The sequence below is a fragment of the Stegodyphus dumicola genome, chromosome 10, assembly GCF_044657685.1.
Source record: "Stegodyphus dumicola isolate Sdum_Otavi_A_Nest chromosome 10, ASM4465768v1".
NCBI lineage: Eukaryota > Metazoa > Arthropoda > Arachnida > Araneae > Eresidae > Stegodyphus > Stegodyphus dumicola.
This window is the reverse complement of record NC_140777.1, coordinates 125553359-125580191: the sequence shown is the minus strand read 5'-3', so window position 1 is coordinate 125580191 and position 26833 is coordinate 125553359. Positions and strand designations below refer to the sequence as shown.

Here is a 26833-nt window from a genome sequence, read left to right as displayed (position 1 = left end):
GCTAAACCAATGTGCGACAGATGTTTTTCACTCGCCCGTGGTAAATTGTTCCTTTACACCATTTGTAAGAAGTGGTTTCATTCTTTTTAAATTACCATGTATTTCACAAACATTTTTATTAATATTCGCCACTTCAGAAATAGAATTTTGATTTGTGAGTTATTTTTCATCATTCGTTTATCATTAGAAACTGAGAAAGAGGAATGTTTTAAAATGTTTAATTTCGCAACTAAATGCTCTCTTAGCAACTGCAAGAGGCTTAGCTCTTAGTTAAAAGAAATATTATTCTAACAACACATGGAGGTGGCCATTTGCTGAAGAAGAAAAAAATTAGTAGTTGTATCATATGTTCAACACCAGACTATAGGAATGGATCAGCGCTCTAGGTGCTGAGTTTTTGATTGTATGATGATTGACTACTGACCATTATTTGAAACATTTTATACAATAGCACTTATCCTATATCAGAGATTAATGATTGTACATAATAAGTTTAATTTTAGTGGTTAAGAGAACATTTTTTGTATAATTTTTACAATCATAAAAATTTGAGATCAGAAGATTCTTCTTAAATTATCTTACATTATATTACTGCAACATTATGGAGGGTAGAGAAACGAGCTTACTAAACATGATAATGCAATAATGATACGTATTGTTACATAATAATAAACAGAGGCTGATAAGAGTAATGCTGAGCATAACATCGCAGAACTCTCCATATTGCCTCTATAAGATAACAGCAGCTCAAATCTGAAAAGCCCTGCCTACATGCTGCACAATTCACTTTATCGCGGGAAAGTCAGGCCTGACTAAAGATATAAAACAGTATTATTGAACGAAACAATCAGCAAATTCTAATATCTTTAATATTTTAGTTCCGTTATAACATATTTTCTAGCTAATCTTTGCGAATTTTAATCAGTAATAACTCGGTCATTCACAAAAAATTTTAGTATCATGTTATTGACATATAACGTCTTGTATAACTTACGTTTTTTATTTTGGTATTTCCTAGCATAACAGAAAGACTGCAAATTTCAAAATGTTTTTGAGAATCTTATGCTTAACTTCTCTTTGTTGTTTCGTCCTCACTTCTGCTGAAGACGATTTTGAACCAACCCCTGAGCGTAAGTATTTAGCAGATTTATTATCATACAACAAGGGAAATTATTGATTTAATACTGCCTATGAACAAAATTATTAAAACCGTATCATACTACCCATGGTGTAACAGTAACTATTCTAACAGGCTTAGATAGTTTTGAGGCTACTAATGCCTGCAATATTTGTAGTAAAAAAAATTTTTTCCTAGTTTTCGGTTTTAAATTAAATTTCTGTTCCTTGGAGATAGTATATGGAAAGTTTTTTTATTATATATATATATATATATATATAAAGAATATATATCAATATATAGTTCAATATTAAGTTTCTTTCATAAATATATATACATATTCAAATACATATCACACGCACACATATGTATGTAATGAAGCAAACCTAGATGCAATGAAATAGAAACATTCATAGTGTAGTTGTATAAATATTGCATTTTGTAGACATTGATCTGTAACGGACAGCAAATTGGAAGCCGAGGCAGATTGAATATTTATTTTTATTTCGATAAAAATTCTGCTTCCTCAAACAAATTAGGACACTACTCGCACATCTGCAAGAACATTTACATTGTGGGTAACTTGGATAATTAGTAATTCTGTAAAATTATAGTTGGCAGTTCGAGATTTAGTTTCATTTACGTCACCAGCGTTATGCAAGTCATATGATACGGATTAGTCTCGAAATGGCGCAGTAGAAGGTGTTACTATTTTTAGAATAGACAGGGAAAATGCCTAAATTAAAATTAAAGGGCTAATACATCATTGAATTTTGGTTTGGTGAAATTTTTTGAAAATTTTGGGGTGTGATGCAAATATTGTGTCTCCAGAATTGCTTTATCTAATATTAAAATTATGTGAATTCGGCCACGTCTGTCTGCTAGTTCATTACAGCTATTAAAGTCATCACATTATGCACATATATGCATATGTACATTTGTATATATATTGTAAAATAATATAAAAATAAAAACAAAAATGAGACTTTCAGCGAAAAAAAAAAAAAAAGGCAAAATAAACGCGACTTTTAAGTAAGAACAAATGAAATGAATGAAAGTATATATGAAAAAAAGCTCTATTATCACTTTTGATTTTTACTTTATCAGGAGGAGATCAGTCATTGAGCGATAATACCTCTTTCCTACAAAACCCTTTTTCGTTTCTGTACACTTAAAGTTAACCGAGGTACTGAATAAATAAATAAGCAAACATTTTTTAGCACCTCCGAAATTTAAAAGTGCCTGCTGTACATAAACAAGCTTTGCATGTCAGTTTTCATAAGTGTTAAATGCAATAAGTAAAATTTTATAAACAAATACTATACAAAAGCCATAAAGCATATAAATAATCTGAAGCATAACTTTTATTAATTTAAGTTAATAAATGAAATTAATAAACAAAATTCGCGTCATGAAATATACAATGGAAAAAAATTATAAAAAAACAATGTCTTAAAAAAAGAAATTTATAATAGAGAAGCTGAGAAGAAGTATGCTGTTAGAAGTCGGCATGAAATTTGAGATGCAGGGTAATTTTTTTTTTTTTTTTTTTTTTTTTTGTAAACGAAGCTTTTTTAATTTTCAGAGGTGTTTAAAAAATATTTGTTACAAAATGTTTGTAACAAACATTTTTTTAACACCTCAATTAACCAAGGTTAAATTAATATTAATCAAGGTTTTAAATAAATATATTTATTTATAGTCTTGGTTAATTTAAGTGTACAGAAGCACAAAAAGATTCTGCAGGAAAAGAGGTACTATCACTCAATGGCCGACCTGCTTTTGAGAAAGTTACAAGGTATTTCTCCCGTCTTCTTAGCATGCCTTCACGGTGTAGTGGTCAGCATGCTTGGCGCGTATTCGAGAAGTCGAGGGCATAGCTCATTTAAAAAAAAAAAAATACTAATGTCTCTACAGCGGCACCCGAATTAAAAGGGTGGTGGATGATGATTCTCCACCACCAGGATTTGGTGATTGGCGATTGGGTCCGCTAATCCCCAGTCGCCCTTTAAAAGGGGAAGTATATAAGGTATTTCTCCCGCCTTCTTAGCATGCCTTCGTCTTCGTGGTGTAGTGGTGAGCACGCTCGGCGCGTATTCGAGAGTTCCATGGTTCGAATCCCGGCGAGGGTATTGTTCATTTTTAAAAAAATACCTAATGTCTCCACAAAGTAAAAGTCAAAAAGTGATAAACTCCATTTACATTTATTATTATTTAAAAGTACCTTTTATTTTGCCATATCTTTCACTAACAGTCTCATTTTAATTTTAATTCTTATAATTTTTCTAATTTCAGTATCATTTTGTATTTTTTTACTCAGTTTAATTTTCCTGTTTAATTTCAACTATCATTTTTCAGTATTTATTAATTAAATCTTTGCGGCAGTTTGCGCAAGATGTATTTAAGTTCATTTTACATGTAGTTTTTTTTCAATTTAACTATGATATATAATATATATATATATATATATATATATATAATCAAGTGTATATTATATATGCATTTTATGTATGTAAACATGATGATTTTGTGCATTATAAGCGTTGATGAATCGTTTGAAAAGTGTTATACCACGAAATAATTTGACACACAAGCGAGTATAAGTGTTGTATTATTTATATGCGTTATGTAGAAAGTGATACACTGCAAAAGTGCGACCTTTCATTATTTGAAAAGTGATACACTGCAAAAGTGAGGATAAGTTATAAGCACTGTATGCATAATAAGCGTACAGCATTCGCCAGAGCCACTTAACGCTCATAAACTTGAAACACCTGAAACTAACGTAGGAGTTTCAGGTATTCAAGAGTGAACTATTAGTTCAGCACATGAAACCAATTTCATTAAAAAGCTCCGTCAAGTTTGCGTGCGTTTCTTGGGATTAAAGTTCCGTAACTGTAAATAGTCCTTACTTGAAAATCAGCGCATGTTTTTTAAAAATAAATGGTCATGTTTCTCTCTACAAAGAGAAGAAAATTATAGTTGGTTCCTTTCAAGACAAAGGGGGCCAACGCTGCTGAATTTAGTAAATCACCCTTAAGAATTAGTAATTAGAGAAAACATGAATTAATATACTTACATGCGCAGTAACATTGCGAATTTTCCAATGAAAAGTTTCAAGCTGTTTTAAAAGTAAAGACCTCAGCCTAATATTTATCTTATGATCTCAATAATATTTTTTCATTTTCTTTTGGTACATGGGTGACGAAATAATTAAAAATGAATATCCTTTTATTAAGAAATATATTTCGTTCCGGCAATAGTTTTTAGTTTAGTATACAATAGTAAGCAGTTTATCGTTTCGCAGTGAGCTGTTGGAAATAGATTGCTTCAAATGGTGATCATAGTACTTAGAAATAACGTATAATTTTAAAAAAGCTTAATGATAATAGTTTCCTATAATTTTCAAACACACATTTCCAGTGTTCTTAAAGTACAAATTTTGTTTTAATTTTTAAAGTATAAATTACAATTTATTATTTTTAAATAAAATAATAAATTGGAAAATTAACCGAGGGTTCTGTTTTAACTTAGAAAATAAAAATTGTGTGTTTGAGATTAATGAATATGATTAGACTTAAATATTTTTTTCTGTCCATTTTTAGATCTACTATCATTGTGGCTTATACAGAACGACCGCGATAATGCGCCAGATTTTGCTGCAATAATCGCCAAAATGACGTAAGTACATTTGTAACAAATATGTTAACATGCATTCAAATTCTGTTGTAGAAATTTCGCTATTATCTTAGTTTCTGATGTCAACCTCTTTCTAATCCTGAAATTATCAATTCACAACAAATATATGAGTTGAAAATTTAATTATTTAAAATATAATTTTATGTTTTTTGTTAAGAAGCATTTGCTTCATATTTGGATCATATCTGCATTTGTTTCATATTTGGATCATATTTGCATTTGCTGCATATTTGTATCGACATTTACAAAAATAGAAACTCTTAAAGTTTTATTTTGCCATTAAATAATCTAATTTTTTCTTTTGCGTTATTTGTAATCTGGTGTTTTCACTCATTTGACTTTAATCAACGTCAGTGGAAATAAATAAATACATTCATTTTCAGGCGAGAAGAAAAGAATAACGTAAAAAAAATGGCTTGACGCCGCTTTCAAACCAGAGGCACGAGAAGATATGTAAGTATCTGATACTGAAATCTAATTATGATAAAATACTACTGTCACGAAACACATCTTCGAACTATCATTGGAGATATGTATATTAAGATACAGTAACACGCCGAACAAATATTAATTTAGAAGTCAAACAACAAAAATCAGCGTTATATTTTCAAATTTTCACAGGAATAGTTTCGATGGTTTTACCGAACCATCATCCTCAGCTGCAAAAGCACAAATGGAATTGCGCTTTGCAGCTGAGAATATGCTATACATTTATTAATCTCTCTTTTTCTATTAACCTTACTTGATTTCTCCTTCCAGAACTCAAAATTTAGTTTCATTCCAAATAAAACTCGCCCATTTTTATGATTTATTTTTAAAATTGTGTTTTTAAATAATTTTTATAAATTTTTCGAAAACATTTTGAATTATAACCTATAAAAGTTTTGCCGTCATCTTAAAGTAGATGCATTTCTAAGCGTACCTGCAACAAATTGTTTTTTTTTTATTCAAAATTTTCTAGGATATACGTAAATTTACATATTGTAGCGTTTTGAAATTTGGTATATTTTTTTATAAGCGATAATAACGCCAAATGTAGTTTACGCACTTTCTTAAAAATATTTGAAATAATGAACGATGACTTTTTTATATTTGTTTACAATGAAAAAAAAGGACAGGAAAATAGGTTGCTATAAATTAAGAAGTTCGCCAAGTGAATTATTCTTGGCGCAAACTGAACAAACAAATTTTAATTTCTCCATAAATTTCGTACTAAATTTTACAAAATTTACTATTTAGGTATAATTTGAGTCGTAGAATCGAAATATGGGAAAACATTGGCATGTCATTTCAGAAAAAGTTCGATTTTGGGTCAAAATACCTATATTAGAACAATGATATATATAAATCTAATACATATACTAAGTCGCGCTTTCGAGACATGAAAAACGCAAGTTAAATTTCGTGAATCGGTCCGGGAGATATAGAGCTGTCCCATTTTTTTTTCGCAGGGTACGCGTATTCAGAGTGATTGTGATTATATAGAAACATATCACAGAATTTATATCTGTCAATGAATTAACTCCGTCGAAATATTAAATTTACAAGTATTTTTTTAATGTATTCTTTTGAAGTGTGATATTAAGATAACTAAAGCATAAGTTGGCGAAATGATGGAGCAAAAACATGTCGAGATCTGCCGACCACTTTGCCTTTATAATAACATTGCCCAGGGTGCGCCACGAGGAAGTAAGTCTACAATGCACCCTAATTATTTTCTCTGTATGCTTCAGGGTAGAAACATTTCAAACGGCTTTTGGTGAGAAGGGGAAGTCATCCGAATTGCTTTGAAATCTTTGTTGGTTTTTGAGGATAGATTTGCTAAAGTAGTCATTTTTTCTGATTCCCGGGCTGCAATACAAGCCATTAGTTTTTCGAGCTTGCCCTCATCGGAGAAAACTCTCCCAGTGTCGGCATTATTTACGGAAGCTGGCTTTAAAAATGAAAGGTCTGGTCTCTCAGTGGCTACCTGGCCATTGTGGCCTTTTTGGGAAGGAGAAGGCCGACTGCTTCACAAAAAGAGCTCGAGACTGTTACAAACGAAATTTTCGATCATTATCTTTCCATTTCATCAGGCTTTATATCAAATAAATCATACAAAAGTTTTGAATTGAAAATTCAAGTTAGGATAAAGAGCTGTAGAACTGAAGATCTTTTAGCAATCGCCAGCAATCACGACGGGAAGCTGACATCCAGTTCCGGCTCCTGATTGATCCAGTTCCGGCTCCTGAGTGGACATGAGTGCTTGACAGGGCACCTTCTTGCATTGGAATCTTTTTAAAACCTGGCTGCTCTTTCTGTAATCCGGCAGATTTAATGTTCAGAGACCACCTCTGTCGATATGCGTCATTTCTGGGCAACTCTGTAATGGTGCTTTACTGGCGTGCTAGCGAACTTTTGAGACAATGACTTCGGTCACTTTTATGAGCTTCTTCTATTATTTGTTTGGTACTTTGGTAATTTTGTATTTACTTAGTCACTGTAAATAAAAAGTGTAAGTTATGAAATATTAAAACTTTCTACTTTTGATAATCTTCATTCAAGCGACGTTCATTAAAGGATAATGTAGCACATATAGTTAATTTCCTTTCTTTAAATGCCGTCCCATCTCTGCCTCTTTTAGTAAAAGTGATGTATTCATTAAAAAATATTTAAATTTACAAAACAAACAGCAAGAGCAATTTGTTAACTCTTAACCTCACTAAAAGATAACGTTGGTGTTGGTGTATTTAATTATGGTAAAGCACACTAGGGCTATCTGCCTAAGGGGAGGGATGCCTTTCGTGGAGGACTTTCTAAGGGAAACTGGCTCGTATACACGTTACACATGGGGAAAACCACGAAAACACCCATGCAGCCAGCCCGTTCGCGGGATTCGAACCTCGGACCGAACTACCAGTGTTCAGCGACTTTACCGCTCGGCCACTGGTGGGCCCATTAAAAGATAACGATCGGTTGAGTTTTGAATTTGAGTTTTGCGATCGCATAAGAAAAGCTATGCGATGTATTGCTGCTTTTTTAGATGTTGGTAATTTTGAAAAGTAACTTTAATAAATTTTATTTTATTCATAATTATCTATGACTCTTATGCTGGAAGACCGGACTGATGTTTACGTTATTAAATCTTAGTATTTAAAGTAATGATCAGAATGCTAATAATTTGGCAAAACCTGTGATTTTTTCTTTATCTGAAGATTCAAGGAAGTTAGATTTATGTAAATGTTAGAAGGATGTTGTATAAAATAACAACAAAATGATTCTGTACAATAATTAGTAAAGACTCAGAACTATTTTCTTCAATTGTTCCCCGAGAATGCTGAATAACGATGTTTTTTAAAGTTTATTTATCAAAATTTAAAAAGCCATGAAGTAAACTTTTAAGAGTAGTTAGGAAAATTAATTAGTTAAAATGTATAAGAATGTTAACACACAATAGAGGAAGAATCGGATTGATTTGAAATTTTATTGATGTAATGGTAGAAATGAATAAAGAATATGATATCGAAATTAGAAAAGCAAGGTAATCACATGCAAAGTGATTTATGGTATGCAGTCTGGTCTTCTTCAAAGCCCCGTTGCATCGCCTCGGTTGTGAAGCATGTTGCAGCTTTGTCTAGCAAGGAGACAAACAAATGCCTGTGATATCGTCCAGTAGGCGCGCGTAGCCTTATTCGACGGTGTATTCTTAATTGCAGTTGATACAGCAGAGCAGAACCTAGACGTTTCCTTTGAGTTTCGACATGTTCGAAATGGGATGCTGGCAGGCATGAAACTCTTTGGACATAACGCAAACTCGTAGATAATCCTAGGGAACCCAAACCGTATGCCTCCGGGCATTATTCTGCTGGAATATCGCACTTAATTCTGGCAAAGCTGGGACTGAGACATAAGAAACTATACAATCTTATCTAATATTGCTGTCAATATTATAAGTACCATCATCACAACGCAATCGGCTGTCGTAAGTTACGGCTCCTCAAACCTTAATGCTTATACTGATAGAAGCATGTTGCTTGATAGCAAGGTGGTGTGTTGTTGATCAGATGACCTCCATACCATTGCTGCCTCAAAAGCACAATTCGTCGCTTAATTTCCCCACATCACTAGTCTATGGCGTTTTATGTTGCTGTGGGCTGGCACTACTCCAACTGGAATAGTCTACGTTCTGTTGTTAAAGGCAGTATATTTAAGGTACGATGGGATCATAGATTTTTTTCCACGAATCGTCTAGAAGTGTTATTTGTATATACATGAATCTATGCATTTGCCTGTGTAGTGGAACAGGTAGCATTGAGATCCTTACATACCTGGTGCACGATACTTTGATGTCTCTCCCTGCGATCTTCGTAGTCCGCCCAGAGCTACTCCACCCATATGCTGGATGCCGTTATACGTTTCATTGCTCTCAGCACTATCTAAGGGTAAAGTCAGAATGATCAACCTGGGGGTGGGCTATAAACAAGTCAGCCACCTTGTCATTTTCAACCAATGTTAAAACGTTTCTCTATGTTCATAAATTGCGTAAATCTGAGTCTCTGACATTTAGTCGGCATTAGTCTCACTCCGCACTATTACTCACCTAGCATTCATTATCATTATCATTATCATTATAATGGCACATCTCCCCGATACTCCTAACTGGCAAAAGCCGGCTGTATAATCAAAAAATGGGACTGGCCAGAATTACTCACCTATGTCATGCTTATAGACTGTACGTAGTACTGACTATACGTCGGTTTTATAAGGCTGTTAATTCATTTTTGCAGTCTGTAAGGATCCTAAGTTTTACTAACGTTTATTTTATTTTAAAACTGTACTATCACTTATTATTTTCTACTTCCGGCCAGAATTAAATGCTTTAACTTGTTTATGCAAATTGTATTGCTAACGCCCAAGTATTTAAGTTGTGGCTTTTTGCCAAGAGTTAGAAAGAGAAGGAGATTTAGGAAGCGAGCCGCTTGCCACTGCTGTTTTACGAATTTTCACTCGGTTGCTGTTTGCCTTTAAGACCATAGGTTTAGCCCTCTTGATATTTGAAAATGTATTGTAGTTTCAGCAGCTCGGCGTACTACATACGTACCCTTTTAAATAGAAGCCAGTCTTAATGCTAGGCATTTGTATACTAATTCAAAGTTAGCTTTTAGTTAGAGTTTTAGTCAGTAGTTTTATATTTTTACGTTCAGACCACAAGTGGTTGGTCTCTGTATACCGAAGCTCGGGAGTACCTGTAAAGTATAGAAAATAAAGGGTTTCGTATACCCTTCCTGCTTGTGTCGTCTATTCCACACATTTTTGAACATAGCTTGAGTAAGCTCCCTGTCCCTATTCAGGACACATAATGTTGCCAAATCAAATCAAGAGAAACACAAGTCCTGACAAGTCCACTGCAGTCGCACCGTGATTAACACATCAGCCCACTGTTTAACTATTTATATAGTTTCGCATTAGTAGCATATTTCTTTCCTTGTGACCAAATGTCGTCTTATACGAAAGTAGTCATTTATTTCATAGACCTATCAGACACAGTAGTTAAATTTAAGTTGCTAGAAATAAGTCCGTGAAGTGTTGAGATGATCTGTGAATCTAGTTTTTAGTAATTGAATTTAAATGATTTGAAGAAGTATGGTAAAAATTTATTTAATATAAGTCTGAAAAAGAATATAGAATAATGTAAGGTTATTATTATTTTGAATAAACAGTTGTTTTATGATTTAGATCTTCAGTGTCACTTCTCTTTCCGTTTCTCTCCCAGAATGTAAATCAGATTCAAGAGTATTTTAGCCGAAGTAGTTCGTATTGTAAAGCAGAAAGTCGTTTTGCCTTTCAAGGCCACGTTATTAGATTTCTGTTAACTCTGAGAAGATTACATTTTTTGGCTCTGCGTTATAATTGTCGACATTTAAATTGTTACAGTGAGACGCTTTGAGCTAATTTCGCGTTAAATTGTTTATATAGCTTATGGCTACTAAGTTTTAATCTTGAAACTAACTGTTACTTTAAGTTATATTGCCACAAGATGTCGGCTGAATTGTCAAGCATGACACTTGCATTTATGTTCCAGCTCTGATTTAATAAAAAGATTTGAGGACTTTACAGTTCTTTTCAGAGAAGCAATAATTCGCTCCAAGTCTGTTAGTTTTAACTTAAATTATGTGGCAAACAATACTAAACTCTAAATATCTATACAAATTTTTAATATTCCTTGGCAAAGATTTAGTAATCTTGATTGCATACTTTATGAGGATGTATGAATAAAGTTGCAATATATTGCATGGAAGAGATAGTTCAGTGGTGGGTATCAAAAAATATATTTATCTGTATGGTTCGCACTCCTTTTGCGTGTACCGACGCTATTATATCAACTTCTTGCTTTCTTCAAGAGAATAAGAAACTTTGGCTAGAAACAACGCTTTTCTCTTTTGCTACCTAATTCTTAAGTTAAAAAAATTTACCTAAAGTGATAAAATTAAATAAAACCTAAATAAATATTTCAAGCAATTAAACTTTTATGAAAAAAAATTATAAAATGCTATTAGGTAAACTTTATAATGTTTATATTTATTTAAAGGATGTTGTGTAAATTAACTGTAGCATTTGCAATCGTCAGCCAGTCTTTTTACACTATTCTAATATTTGATTTGTTATCTCATTGTTTAGGGTTGCAGATAAGCCATGTGATGAACCAGTATGTTAGACTCTCATCCACTTTCATAAAACTTCAGGAAATAAACAAAAATTTATTGCAATGAAGAACGAATTCTATATTATGAGACGGAATTAAAAGGAACTGCTGCCCTGTCTTTAGAAAAGCCCCTCAATTTGATGTACAATCTATTTACATCTGAAATATGGTGATTGAATGTACCATAGTTATATCAAACAAACGTCACTAGATACTATTATTTTTTTAATTAAAACTGTGAAATAAATTAATTATAAATGTTTGCTTTGTAAATATTATTTGTATATGTATACAGATATATATATATAAAACATAAATTCTCAGAAAAACATGAAAGAAATATGCAGCTTAAATTCAGTTTATTCCCAAATATACATAAAAATATATATACATAAAAAGCAGAACTAAACTACTTCGCTCTGCTTTTATGGGGTATATATATATTCTGGAGAAAGTCTGCAGCAAGAGCTCAAAAGATAATTTTAAGCAAAGAAAATTACTAAATAAGGTATCTGTGTAAACCGATAAAATTTGTATTTCTCCTTTACGCTTTTATTATTTTGATAACGCAGGTTGTAAATATTCAATTTTACCAAAAGCAAAGAAAAAATTGTGAGTAAAATGAATGAATTTTAATTGCCCCAAATTCTTTCCTACTGAATATTCGGCAGAAAATATCTGCATGAATTTAAAACATTACAGAATTTAAAATTATCAGCCAGTTAAATGCCTGAAGTGTCTCCCCCCCTTTTTTTAAGAATTCACTAAACATCGCCTAGTATTGACTAGTTTTAATGTGTTCTCAGAGATTATATTATTGAGTCTTCTTTCAGCTCCTTTTTTTAATGTGTCCTTGAGAGTTATACATGTTATTTTATGTTTTACCAAATCGCATAAATGTTTTCTATTGGAATCAAATCAATTGACTGGGGATGTATGTAGCTGTTTTGGGACGGTATATAGCAGCCAGAGCTATATAACGTTGTAAATAGAGCTATATACCGGTATAGAGTACAGCGGGTATAATAAAGTATATACTCCCTTGCATTCATTTTTGTGCAAAGTCAAGAGAATTTGCACATTATGTCGAGTTTCTGAAAAACTAATGGACAGATCTAAATGAAATTTGGGATGATTACACACAGGACCGGCGATAGCCTTTTTGACGCCCTGTCCAAAGGCTGCGAATGCAAAATTCTGCTGTCAGATTCTTTCCTGAATTCTGACAATTTTTCCGCCCGGTGCTGTCGAAACGATGGAACGTGCTCTGGCACCGGCCCTGACTGTATATTAATAACACAGAGAGAGAGAGAGAGAGAGAGAAATGTACCATTCAAAAGTTCTTTTATATACGCATAATTATCAGTACAGCTTATAGTGCAGGGAAATCCAAATTTCACGTTGTGATATTGGACTGAAAACGAGTCTATTATGGTGTATGGTCCTTCTTATATAGATAGGTCGCACAACGTGACGACATATTGGACAGACATACCAGGCGAGGGACCTCCTTCCCAGGTCCTCATTATACGGGACCCATTCAGAGTTTGAGATATCCAACGCCCGTGGGACCTCGTTTTCGCGGGCGCAACCCACGGAGTACCCGTCCGGCTTTTACTAAGCATTGGGCGGAACGAAAACGTTGCTAATTTGAAACTCTGTCACCTTGCCTCCGGGCACCACTCCATAGGCAAAACCACATTGTAGAAAGGTGCTCTGTCCGCTTTGTCAATCCCCGACACAAGAACTGAATGGGGTCAAACCCCCGGGAACTCAGTCGACAAATGTACCATATAGCTCCATCACAGCCGAAGGAACAGACACGACAGCACCAGTACGGTCCCTGCAAAGCCTGAACCAACCTGAGTACAATGCTCGGGCTCTAGTCCTGTGAAGTCAAATTATATACCCCCTGTAGTTGAGAATGCCTAGGTACAGGTCCTAACCAGTACATCCCAGGCGTTCGCCTGAGTTAACCCCCGGGGGCGACATATTGGACAGGAGGCAATCATGGAGTCCCTGTGATAGTCGAAAGGCAATTTCAGGATCGTTCTAGGAGGTAAATGTCGAGATGAAAATAACTCGCATAAGCATCCCAGACCTGATATATACGGTTAAGGCCAGAAGATCTGGCTGGCAAATCCATGCGGCGAGTATACTCATTTTCGAGATAATCATCGACCAGCTGATTCCTAGGCGGACGAAAGTTGTCGTCCATTAGCAGGTGACAGGTGACAGCAGGACAGGGCACTCGGACGGCTTTCTATGACTACTCGGGTATTACCCTGGCCCTGCAACCATCTAGAGACTTCACAGTTGTAAGACGCTTAACAGATGTGTGCTCAATACATGCCACGTTACATCTACAGTATTATATGTGCACTGTCCATTACTGTGCTAATAGCCTTTAACGACACGTCGGCTCGTGGATAACTAAAAACAGTTACATTTCCATACTACGGATACACTTACCATTGCTGTCCTAGCTACTTTAGTAAGCTTTGAGAATCGTAATGCCAATTATGTTTATTGCATGTGCCCTATTCCGGCCTGCAGAGGTCTATGCCCATTTTTTCTAGCTTCTCCATTATGCTTTTAAGCTTTTGCCGCGTGCCTCGATGTTTTACGAGAAGGCGTTTGAAAGGCAGAACATTGCTGGTTGGGAATTTGATGTGCTATTCTGCTGTTAAGGGGCACTCCGTGACATAATGGTCTGGTGAGCCCAAGTTGTCACAGACACACATATTAGTTGTTTCTAGACCCCTTTCTGCAAAGTACGTCGGAAAGGGGCCGTGGCCTGTTATATATCGCGTGAGGTAGGGCTCTGAGATGAGCCGGTCCCCCTCTACCTTGGGCAGGAACTCATACGCTCTGCGGCCTTGCGGGATTTGGTCCCATTCATTCTGCCAGTTTCCAATAGCGGTCTCCTCTATTTGCCTCTTTAGGCATGACCGTGGCAGGGGCACCTGAATCTGCTCCGTTTCCTCATTTTGGGCAGCCTCCTTGGCAAGAGCGTCTGCTGCTTCATTTCCCTGGATTCCGGCATGCGCATTCACCCAGGAAATTTGGATTCTCATTGACTTTTCTTGTAGATGGAGGACTTCTTGCAGGTGCGAGATTAGTGCGGAGCGCTGGAGAGGGTTGATAGCATAAATGCTTGACAGGCTGTCAGTAAATATCGTAGCTCGACTCTGGCGTGTGTCAATTGCCCATTTCACTACCTTTGTGAGGGCAACTACTTCCGCTTGGAACACTGAGTTCTGTGCGCCCAGACGGCCCTTCCATTCCTTTGCTATGTTTCCATCTATATAGGCTATAAAGGCACTGCCTACAGCGTTATCAATTTTTGACCCGTCTGTATAAAGCACGGTCCCTGGTCCGTCTAAGGGCGGGGTTAACGCTGGTGAGTGGAAAGTCCTTATGCCCAGTCCATATTTCGACGGATGTGTGCTTAGTTTGGACCTGCGTGTTTCGTAGACTTCTGGCAGATAGCATGTATCCCCATATGTGCATGGCTGTTAGAGTTGCGTCACCTTTGCAATTGAGGCTTCTTGCTGCGCTTTGATTAGGAGCGGCATAAGCCCTGCTAATACCGAAGCGGCCGCAGTCGACGTTGTCCTGTAGGTCTTCGTTATGGCCAGGACAAATGGTCGCTGTGCACTACTTAGCAATTTTGCCTTTCTGACTGTCATCGGGGCTGCCCAGATGGCTGCTCCGTAGGTTAGGACCCTCTCCGCGAGTCGTCCATTAACAGGAACACAGGACAAGACGAACCCAGGGCTCTAAGATCTCCTGTCTGTGCCTAATAACAAGCAGGGAGACTGTCTAACACATGCAGCGATATGCGGCCGACCAATATAAATGCCTAAGGAAACCATTACACCTCCACCACCGTACACTGCCCTTTTTCCATGATGAGAGAGGGATGGTATCCTGTTTAGACTCCCTCCAGATACAGGTGCGCTGAGAATCAGTGCCCAAACTGAATCTCGACTCATCTGTAAAAAGCACAGTGCTCCACTGAAGTATGGTCCAAGGCGCATGTTGTCTACACCATGATAAAAAGAGCTTTCTTTTGTGCTACAGTGATCAATATGCAAACAGCGGGCCTTCTGGCACACAACCGTACATCATGAAGCTATAGACCGTGAAATTCGGGTTCCAGTGGCTGCGAACAACTCACACGAGAACTGTGAAGCTGTAGCACACTTGTGCCGCCACTCTGAAATTACAAAATCTTGTCGTGGTCTTCTCGATGTGGACTCAGTGTCCCGAAATTCTTTACAGAATTTACAGATAACAGTGGACGTTACATTGAGCTTTTAGCTGCCTGCTCTTGAGACTGGCCTGTCTGCAACCTACCAGCAAATCTCCATCCCATTCTGTCATCCACACGAGCGTGGCTACATATATTGCCTGATCTGATATATAATGAAATTTCTCCAGCTCTTGCAAGAAACGCGGCGAATGTCGCGAGACAGTACAAGCACATAATTTGTCCAAAACCCCTAGTGCGCTTATATCATCTTCTCAATCACAGCTCCGTAGAAACACACGTGTATGCTTACGTATTCGACTCAATATTTGTGTAATTCTTCGGCGGCATAATTAGAACCTTGGCTTCAACACATTTCATAAAAATAGACAAATGTTTCAAATTCTCTTAATTTTGCACACGAGTATAGTATAGCTTTATAACGGTCTGGTTATACATGAAGATCCGAAGTGAAGTGACCATTATTCTGTAGGTCAAGCAACCAGGGACCCACAATCGTGAGAGTTATATGTGTGGTTCATTTTAATTTTAGTTTAAAATTTAACTAAATTTATTACTTTAGTGACTGTTAGTTGTTGTTGAATCGTAGTTAACCGGTGACAAGCAGTCTTGTTGGGTACCGGTGTTCGAAGATTTAATTTTGATTTTAGGAATCTTCTTTATGGAGTCTACCAAAATTTTAACTCTAAAAAGGTTCTTAGTAGAAAGTTTTAAAAATTTTTAAGCCACTAGGTTACTGTACGTTGCCATGAACATATCATCCACTTGCCATGGCAAGTATTGCAGCTGATCAAGATGCAGGTTTTTTAATTTATGATCCCAGCGTCTCGCACATAACCATTGCTCATGGTGTTTCCGTTTGGAGAAAAGTAAAATCATTTATTTACATTTCGAATTTAATTAACCTGTAATAACAAAGGTAGTAATGCAAAGGCGATGAAAGAATTTATTAATAGCTTAAATCTTCGTTTAATTTTTAATAATATATGTAACTGACATAAACAGATATGTTAAAATAGATCATTGTAGTTAATAAAAATATTTCTAATGTCTTATATTATATACTTTTACAAAATCGCGTACATTATTTATTTTCAAATAATATTGTAATGATATTCAACAGGACATGTAATTCTTTGTACTATATGGAAAATTAAGATAGAAAAATTTCACGGATGGTAACAATTTTAGTATAATTTTCCCCAAATTTTCATTATATTCGTATAGAAATGAATAAAACTTGTAATATTATTCATTTTATAGAAGAGAAATTACATTGCTTGCTCATCATTGATAAAATAATTTTAAGCAGCTGATAATTTGAACGATAAACTGAGAATGACGTGTTATAAAGAACAAGACAGATAACGAAAGATAATTTTTGATCGCGTATGTCTCACGAATACTGAAATTTTATCGCAGTGTGCGTTAAGAACTCATAAAACCTCGTTTAACTGCTGTAAAAGCTGATATCTGATAAAGGTAAGTGATATTTAAATTGATGCTATTGACTCGCTAATTTTAATTCTTAATTAAATACAAAAAGGGAGATTAAGGATGCCAACATTATTTCTAGTTCTCCGTGCAGTTTGCCATTGCTCGCTTTGAAATCGTTGAGCTTGTTAATCAAAAATCCATTAAAGTGTTACAAAATATGAAATCAATAATAAAACAAACTTCAAATTAGGGCTTGTAGATGCTCATATTTGGTGGAGGAATACGTTATTCAAAATTTGATGGCTTTAGGTACCGTTGTTTTATCACAATGCAGGAAACATACCTACATTTATGCAGATCCTCCATTATTTAATTTCTTTAAATATAAAACAGAGCGATAGTATTTGGTGGCAACAATTTGAAAAGGGAAACGAACCTTTAAAGTTTTCGACGCAAAATGCCAAAACAAAATTAATAGCCCTTTGAGCTAATAACTGCACACATCTTTAGAATTCTATGTAATAATTTACGAAATCATTTTTTATCATTCTTGTTTGAGCCTGATAAATCTTTTACTGTAAATAGGATTTCTTGAATGTTAACTCGAATGATTGTTTTTGTTCTGATATAAGGCTAAGAACTCTTTCTCTCCCTACCCAAAACTTTATACAGGATTTCTCACCAAGCCCTCCTAAATTCTACACAGACAGATTCTTCTCTTGGAATACGTAAAAAATGACCAAAAAAACTTGCCCCTGTAATGTTTTGGATATAAATTTGAAAGAAAAGTATGATGTGATGTCCTAAGCAGAACAGCGGTATTTACATACTATGTTCACATAAGAAGACGTTCAAAATGTCCGCCACGCATATCGAATCATGCATGCGCGCGCCACAGAGTAGCTGACTGTTGAAAGAACATAGTATCTAACGAAGTACACGCAGCATGGAGATGAGAAACTAACTCATTTTCTATAATAACTAGTTCTTGATAGACCAATGCTTCAGATGGCTCCATAGGAAGAAATCCAAAGGTGTCAGATCTGGCGATGGTGGCGGCTATAAAACCAGACATCCACATCCTATCCAGCGGCTTTGCTACTCCATATCCTGCTAATCACATACAAGAGCACTGGACTGTGATAGAGCTCCATCCTGTCGGGACCATAGGCGATGTGACGGATATAATGTCATACATTTCTTCCGCATTTATCTCGAAAACTATGGGTCGTATAGGTTCAGATCTTTCAGCATTTTTATGTATTCCGAGCGAGAAATCTAGCTGTGCAGAGTGTGGACGGTCTTATGGGGCATCCTGTACTTATTCTTCCAGGTTAGAATAGAAGGAGGGAAGGTTCAACTCAAACCGTGAATCTTGGCGGCCATGTTACTACTGTCGCTCTGACTTTTGCAAGGAAGTCTGTTATTGAAAATTTTTTTTTTCTTTTTTAAGCATGTCATTTTGTGTTGCATGTGGATGCACAAATCGAATTTCGAGAAAGATTACTGGGATTGCTTTTCAAGTATTGACCTTTTTATGTAATTTGGAAAATATGTTGAAAAATATCCCAATGTCATGTTATTTTCTTTGCAGATATGAACAAGAAAAAAGGACTTAATAATAATCAAAATGTGTTAAATACATTTTAATTTTCCTTAACATACAATGTCATATGCTAGGATTTAAACTGTATAATTTGAACGTTTTAGATAATTTGTTATATAATTTTCATGAAAGAAAGACATCAATTGTTACTATTTTATAAATTGTAAAGGTGTTAAATAAAGTAAATGCTTTGCTTTATGCATTAATTATTATTCATTTTTTGATGAATAATAATTTTTGATGAATGATACTTTATGTATTAATTATTATTCAAGTTTTGTGAACTTTTATGAGTATAATTTGTGCATTTGATCAAGATAAACTGTTCTGTTGTTAAAAATTGTTCACATAAACTTACAAATTTCTGAGCAGTATAGGGATAAAAATAAGTAAAATATTTACTCAATTGAACATGTGCAAAGATGTATCCAAAAATTTATATAGGTATATTTCTGTAATTCAGCTTAATTCAAAGCAATTTTTTACAGATTCATAAATGTGAAACACGCATAAACTGAAATCACTAAATTTACGTAAATCTGTTTTATTTTATTAATATTTATTTTCTTGTTGTTGGTTCTGAAAAGGATCTATTTAACACTTTCGTTAAAAAAATGCAACTTGTGACTATTTTTTTAGATAATTATTTGCTTTCTTAAATATGTGAATTTCTGTATTAGTGTATTACTACTTAAAGCTGAAGTATTTAAGTATACTAAAATAAAATAACTTTCTTTCCTATTTCTTAAATTTTATATATGAAATGATTCTTTGATAAATTATGATAATATTGTGAATAAATCAGAAATACCCCTTTTTAAAGCAAAAATTGGAAAGTACACCCAACCGGTTGCTAATAAAACCTAAACAAATCCTTGGAATATGCAGAAGCATCATTTTTAAAAGCTTTAATGTTATACACATGCATATAGATTTCGAACTATTTCTTAATAATTTTCTGTACATAGTAAATAATGGATATCATCTTTATTACTTTAAAACAAAAATTTAACAATAGCGTGTGTGTGTGTGATTATGACAAAGCCTCGAGGGCTATCTGCCTAAGAGGAGGGATGCCTTCGTGAAGGACTTTCTAAGGGAAACTGGCTCGTATACACGTTACACATGGGGAAAACCACGAAAGCGCCCATGCAGCCAGCCCGTTCGCGGGATTCGAACCTCGGACCGAACTACCAGTGTTCAGCGACTAAAATTAGCACTACGCAACACAAAAAATAACAGTAAATTCCTCCTTAGCGCACGGAAAATATCGTCAGTTCTCACTATTGTTCACATCAGAGTAAACTCTATACGCAATTCAGCTAACTCTCTCTGAACCACTAAATGTCACAGTTAATTAGTTCACAGTTAACAGTTGTCACGACTAGCTCATCCCAGCTCTTGTAGCTACGTTAAGATGCGTTCAGAAGACGATATAAAGGGCATAAGTGGTTTAAGCCGAGATGCGTTACCAGGCAACGTCTGCGCTACGTCGGAAAATCTGGTTTAAGGCTCATGGCATAAAGTTCGAAGTTTTCAACTTTATGCCGACTTGGAAAAAGCTTCGACCAATCAGAGAGAACACACGAAATCTGAAGGGGAAAACAGAGCAGGAAAGCTGTAAACATAATTCATGCACGCGCAAATTTAGCTTCTCTAAGTGGGTGCGGCTAAGACCCTGTATCGTAGGTGCGAACAAAATTCCCGCATTTTATTCCTTACATAAATGTTATTTTATTCCTTTACATAAATATGTCGCCGTCTGAATGCAGCCTTACGGATCACTTAGACGACAAGACATTTAAACGATAGGGCATTTAACCGAGACGATTTGGTCATTTGAATATGGCAAAACCGCTATGACTTTCTATCTAAGAGGAGGGATGCTTTCCGGGGGACTTCCGGGGAAACTGTCTTGTATTTACGTTACACATGAGATAAACCACAAAATACAACCATGCAACCAGCCCATTCGTCTGGACTCGAACCCAAATCAGGTCAAATTACCAGTATTCGGCGGCCTTAAGCATACTTAGCACAAGTTGGTCTAGGAACACAGACATTTAGCCGATTTAGCCGGAAGCACGTTTAACCGAAAGGAAGTTTAGCTGACAATGTGTACATTTACAGAAAATATGCTACATCGATTTGGTGAAATTTGTCCACATTTATTCGACAAAAGAATGTTTGCAAAGTACAAAACAAGAAGGTTTATGCACAAGTACAGGTTTTATGTCTTGTATAATGCTGTACGAAGTATAAATTTTAAAATTAGGAGGGGGATTTTCCTTCCTGATGGGGGGGGGGAAATTTCAGCAGTGGGAGGAGAGATATGATTTTATACAAAAAGCAGTTACAGAGCAAAGCCAAAGCGAACATAGCATGTCGTAATTAAGGATAAATAAACTAAGATATTAGAATTTTGAAAGCGCTAGGAAGAGTAAGATTGGAAAATTAATGGCATTAACTATAGAAATTTTTGCTTATGGGGGGGGGAAGGATTCAAAAATTCAGATTACGAACTCAATAAGCATAATGAACAATCTTTATTGATCCAAAAGTCAAAATTATAATTAGGTATCTTATTATGATTGGTTGCCATTTTTTTTAATGACTCCTTTGCGAACATGTTATTCAAATACCCTGGCAAGAACTTTCAAAGGTCTTTAAGTTTGGCCCATATAACAAACCACATTGTTATGATATGCTAAAATTCCACAAGAACTAAAATCAATGATAGGATCTTTAAGAATCTAATATTAAATTTTTTCGATGGGAAAATGACTTTAAATTGAACTTATGGAGAATCCGAGCAATTTTGTAGTTGACAGGAAAGTCAAACAGCTGTTGGATAAATATGAAAAAATTTTACTAAACATTGTCGCAAGTCAATGTACGTGTTGTTAGCTAAACCTGCTGTCGTCTAAACATGTTGTCTATTATGATTAATTCAGCTTTGCTTCGAACAAAGAGAGACTGATGACATTTTTATTCTACCGTCTATGCCAGCGTTCATAGATCGCGTGATTTTTCGCAGATTTTGCTACCTTTTGATAAATGTTTGCTACTAAAACTTGTGTTTATGTGATTTTGTGAAACTTTTTCATTTTCTTGTGCCGCTTTTTGCTGCCTAAAAGTTTTTAAATATAAATAAATGCGTATATATTAAAAGTAATTTAGAATAAAAGAGTAATTTAAGCTAAAAATTGTGCTGATACCATAATGCATACACTATTTTTCGGCATTCATCACTAAAAAATATTAAAGACTAAATCTTATTTACGGTATTGTGAGGAAAATAATTATTGAACTTTAAAGAATAAAATACTATTATATATATGGATATTTTTTTCATCAGATTTGTATTAAATATAAATTTTTCGTAGCACTATTACTGGAGTTCTTGCTCAACTAATTATATATACATGCATATGTATCAGAGAAATTCTATTAATATAAATTTTTAATGGCATCATTATTAGGGTTCGTGCACAACTAGTATATATGTATTAGAGAAATTGGCTTCTGCTAGTAAAACGTTTGTGAGAACAGAAAACATCAATTATTAATAATTTAAATATTCTGGTGTCTTGTAAATTTTCTTTTAAAATTAATTTATTTTGCATATGCATTTTGGTGCGCCTCATTTGCTTAACACTGTTCCGGCTCTGTTTAATATTGAAATTTCAACGGCATCAGAGTTACGTAAATTCTCCCAACCTATAATCTGACAAAAGCTCGTGTGACTTACGACGTTATTGAAAATGTTGTGCTAATTTTTGCTATGTTTTAATTCCTTTCCTGCTACTTCTGCTCAAAATTTTCTGGTAACCCTGATACATGTCATGCGACAACGTATTTAAATTAAATATCAAATATTTCTGCAATGCGCTTTTAGTTAAGAATATTAATGAGGGATACCATGAAATCATAACATTTTTCATTTTCAGCAAGCTACTTAAAAGTTAAATTGTAATCTTAAAATTTCAGCTTGCAGTTTAATATGGGGGTGCTAACGAGGCGATATAAGGATTCGTAGCTGAATAATTTGAGTTTAGATTAGGTTGCGTATTACTGAATATAAAGCCTATTACTGAACTAAAAGCACATTTATTATAAATCTGCGAGAAACTTTATTAACAATACAATACAAAAATTGACAATTAATATTTAATGCATGAGAACAAACTATTTAGAGGATAAGTTATTTTCCTCTTTATATGAGGATCATGCGGTAAGAGTCTCTCATCCAGAGTCTCAGAGCGTTCTGTATGTTTGCTCTCTCTGGAACAGTTTACAGACTGAATAAGTCACCCTTGTATTTTAAGGGGACACCTTAAACCCCTTATGATCTTCGAATATGTGACTGTTGCAAGAATTGGGATATTTTATTTATTTTAAAAGCAATTACTTCCAACTTTTTATAGCTTACTATATAATGTAGCTGCTTTGGGAAATAATAACCAGAAAACTAAATCCAGTTTGTGTTGCCACAAATATTTTTGCAATTTAATCCGATTTGCGACAAAAGTTTTCGTCCTGTTTAAATCTTGCGCGCATGATATTTTAAAAATGGCTAATGGTACATACTTTACATTTGATGGAATTCTTTATATGGGCACTATTTTCTGACAAAAATCTGATGAATATTTTAATATTAAAAAATTTAAGGCACGAAAATATTACAGATTTTTTTAACAAAATACATTTTATAAACTCAACTCCAGATAAAATAAAAATTTAACATGAAATTCTTAGAATTTTTGGTTCACAGTAGTTTCCAAATGTTTTGAAAGCTATATATTAAATATGGAATTAAATTATGCAACAGAATGCTTTAAACGGTGCGCGCAAGGTGGAAACATATGACGAAACCTTTTGTCACAAAGCTGATTAAATTATAAAAATTATTGTGGCAATAAAAACTTTCTGATTACTATTTCAGAAAGTAGCTATATTATGTAGTTAGATATAAAAAGTTGGAAGTAACTGCTTGTAAAATAAATAAGTTATCTTAATTCTTGCAACAGTCACATATTCGAAGATCTTATGGATTTTAAGGTGTATGAGTCCCCTTAAGTTCTCTGATTCATTATAGTTGAAGGCGAGGAACCACAGGATCATTGTGAAATTATGGCTTTTAGAATGTCAAATGAAGGTCAAATGAAGGAATGTCAATGAAGGTTATGGCTTTTAGAATGTCAAATGAAAGTTATTGCCCCGGTAGTGTCAGAGCATGTCATCTCACACCTCGTAACAGCTCGAAGACAGCGACTTGAGAGAGGGCCGCACTCATGAAGTTCTCATCTTTGTGTGGTCCACTGCGAATATCTCAAACAACTTATCACTGAAGTTGTAGAGACATTAGGTATTTTTTGGAAGCCGGAGAGATGAAAAACTAGAAACGCCTTTGCCGGGAATCGAACCACGGACCTCTATCAGCCCAGTATGCTGAACCACTACACCGCGAAAGCACGCCAAGAAGATGGGAGAAATACCTTATATATTCCCCCTTTTAAAGGGCGACTGGGGTTTTCAGGAGACTCAATCGCCGAATCTGGGTGCGGAGAATCATCATCCACAGCCCTTTTAGTTCGGACGCCACTGTAGAGACACTAGGTATTTTTGGAAGCAGGAAAGATGAAAAATTAACAACGCCTTCGCAGGGAATCGAACCACGGACCTCTGGAATACCTGCCCAGTATGCAGAACCACTACACCACGAAGGCACGCCAAGAAGGTGGGAGAAATACCTTATAAAGTCTCAAAAACTTAAAAAAAAATTAAGTTATAAAAATTATAATTTTAAAAAATTGCAATCTATTCTCCATACGCTTCAAAGCCTAAAACTGTGTTAAATTAATCAGATACGATCAGCCTAATAGTTTAATAATTAATTAATAAGGAATTAAGGTATGAAACATTTAATCTAATGTTTAAAATTAGCTGTTGGAAACAGCAACGCCAAATGGTAAGGGATAGAAACTTACGATGCCTTACCATTTATTGTTATTTCATCCTAAATTACCGACATTTCGAGACATTTGCGTTTATTTATAATGAAAAATGATTATTCAAGCCCTGCATTTATTTTATCGAATCATTTGCGCATGAGATTGGCAACATATATTTCTTTTAAATGAAGTAACAATATTTTACCAGAGCGATAAATCCGCTTTTCGACAACAATGAACACTTCGAAAGACATTTCGTTTGTAATTTTAATAAATTAAGTAAAGGAATGAATATTTTACTGCACATAAGCTTTGTATTAAATTATTTTGTACAATTGCAGGCGAATGTAAGTTTTATAAGGTTATAATTTCCATGTTCGGTGATTTTTCTACTTGATGACATCTTCATGTTATGTTGGAATTTATCAGAATGTAATTTTGTTGTAAGTCGAAGAATCCGTGTATTGCTTTGTCAGAATAAAAGTACATTAAGATCCAAATGGCTGGAGAAGAAAATTCCAATCACGACTTTTGACAAAAATACTAAAACAATAAAAGCAAAAATGTAAAAGGACGAAAAGAGAGCTTTATTGAACATTCAAGTTTACAGTATATCTGGAAACTGTCAAAGGCACAGCTGCTATTTCATACAAACGCATATTTTGTCACAGAAACTAACGTTCAGGATGAGCAGAAGATAAAATTATTTTCAGAAGATAGGGAAAAGAAAAATAAAGAGGAATACTGAAGTCCCCCCCGCTCCAGTCTGAAGTCTTGTTTTTTTGAAGTTAACATTTTAGGATGGTATTATACCAGAATATGCATACTCTTGATAATAAATAGATACACGCAGCTACGAAATTTTCCCTCATAAGAAAGACATAAAACTTCTTTAAATGCCACTGAAGGTACAGAAGTGGGCAGAACACCATAATTTCATCATCGTATAGTCCCATTGCACTAACTTTGTAGTGCCACCCTAGTTTTGAGACAGAACACTCGGAGGCCGCCCGAAAACTCCCAACTTTCCCTACCATCAGCTCTTTGAGAGGACTTTATTCTTACCATGTATTTTGAGTGCTCCTTTGTCACACAGACACTACTATACCCTTACAAATATTCATGTCTTCTCCGATATTTTGAAACTGAACTCGCCATTCGGCAGTCAGCGTCAGTAACCACTATACTGGTTAGACTGCTATAAAGCCAAAGGCTTAATAATCACTATTTTAATAAAAAAATAGTAGGAGCATTTGCATTATCCACTATTGTGTATATGTTAAATCAGACTGTGGTTCCCAAAAACTATTAAAAGATGTTCCTAAAGACTTTAAAATCATAAATATATTTTTTGACGTGTCTGTTCACTAAAAAGTGGCAAGTTAAAATCATAAGACATGTAAAGATTTTAAGTTTTACTAACGTTTATTTTTTTTAAACTTTGCTATCTTCTCTTATTTTCCATTTCCGGCCAGAATAAGCTCGAGTAGAATTGTTTATGCTAGTCAGGTTGCAAACTGTATAGGTATTTAAGATGTAGCTTTTAGCCAAGAGAAGAGAGAGCCTTTTTTTTTTTCTTGCTGCTCTGCCACGCATTTGCATTTCAGTCAGTTCATGTCTGCCTTTAACGCGACAACTTAGTTCCCTCTGATATTTGAAGACGTATTGTAATTTGTGAATTTCGCTCGCTACATACGTAGTGTAAAAAGGTCAATCTTCGCGTTAAGAGTCTCTGTAAAGCATTTATATTGAGTTCTTATTTATTTAAGTTAGTTTATTTCTTATTTTCTACGTTTTAGACCAAAAGTGCTGGTCTCTGTATCCCGAAGTGCGGGAGCGGTTGTACGCTGTGATTCGTATTTGTGTTGTATCTCCTCGACACACACGAACATAGTTTGATTAAGCTCCCTGCTCCCATTTAGGATTACTAAATGTTCCCAAAGGCAATTAGAAGGAATAGCAGTCCTAACAGACTGAGTGGAAAGTCTAGTAGTAAGACCCTAATAACCTACGATAGATTAACATTACAGGGGCTATGTAAGTATTTTTACAAATGGTAGTG

General features: G+C 34.8%; 1 protein-coding gene across 1 annotated transcript in view; it reads left to right on the top strand.

Annotated features, from left to right (window-relative positions):
• Positions 1–26833, top strand: part of LOC146995092 (oplophorus-luciferin 2-monooxygenase non-catalytic subunit-like) — a 113129-nt gene that overhangs the window by 52173 nt on the left and 34123 nt on the right. The window contains exons 2-5 of the mRNA XM_085825515.1: positions 1019–1130; positions 4723–4798; positions 5200–5269; positions 11474–17256. The gene's annotated coding sequence lies outside the window, so the exon portion shown is untranslated. The remainder of the gene's footprint in view (positions 1–1018; positions 1131–4722; positions 4799–5199; positions 5270–11473; positions 17257–26833) is intronic.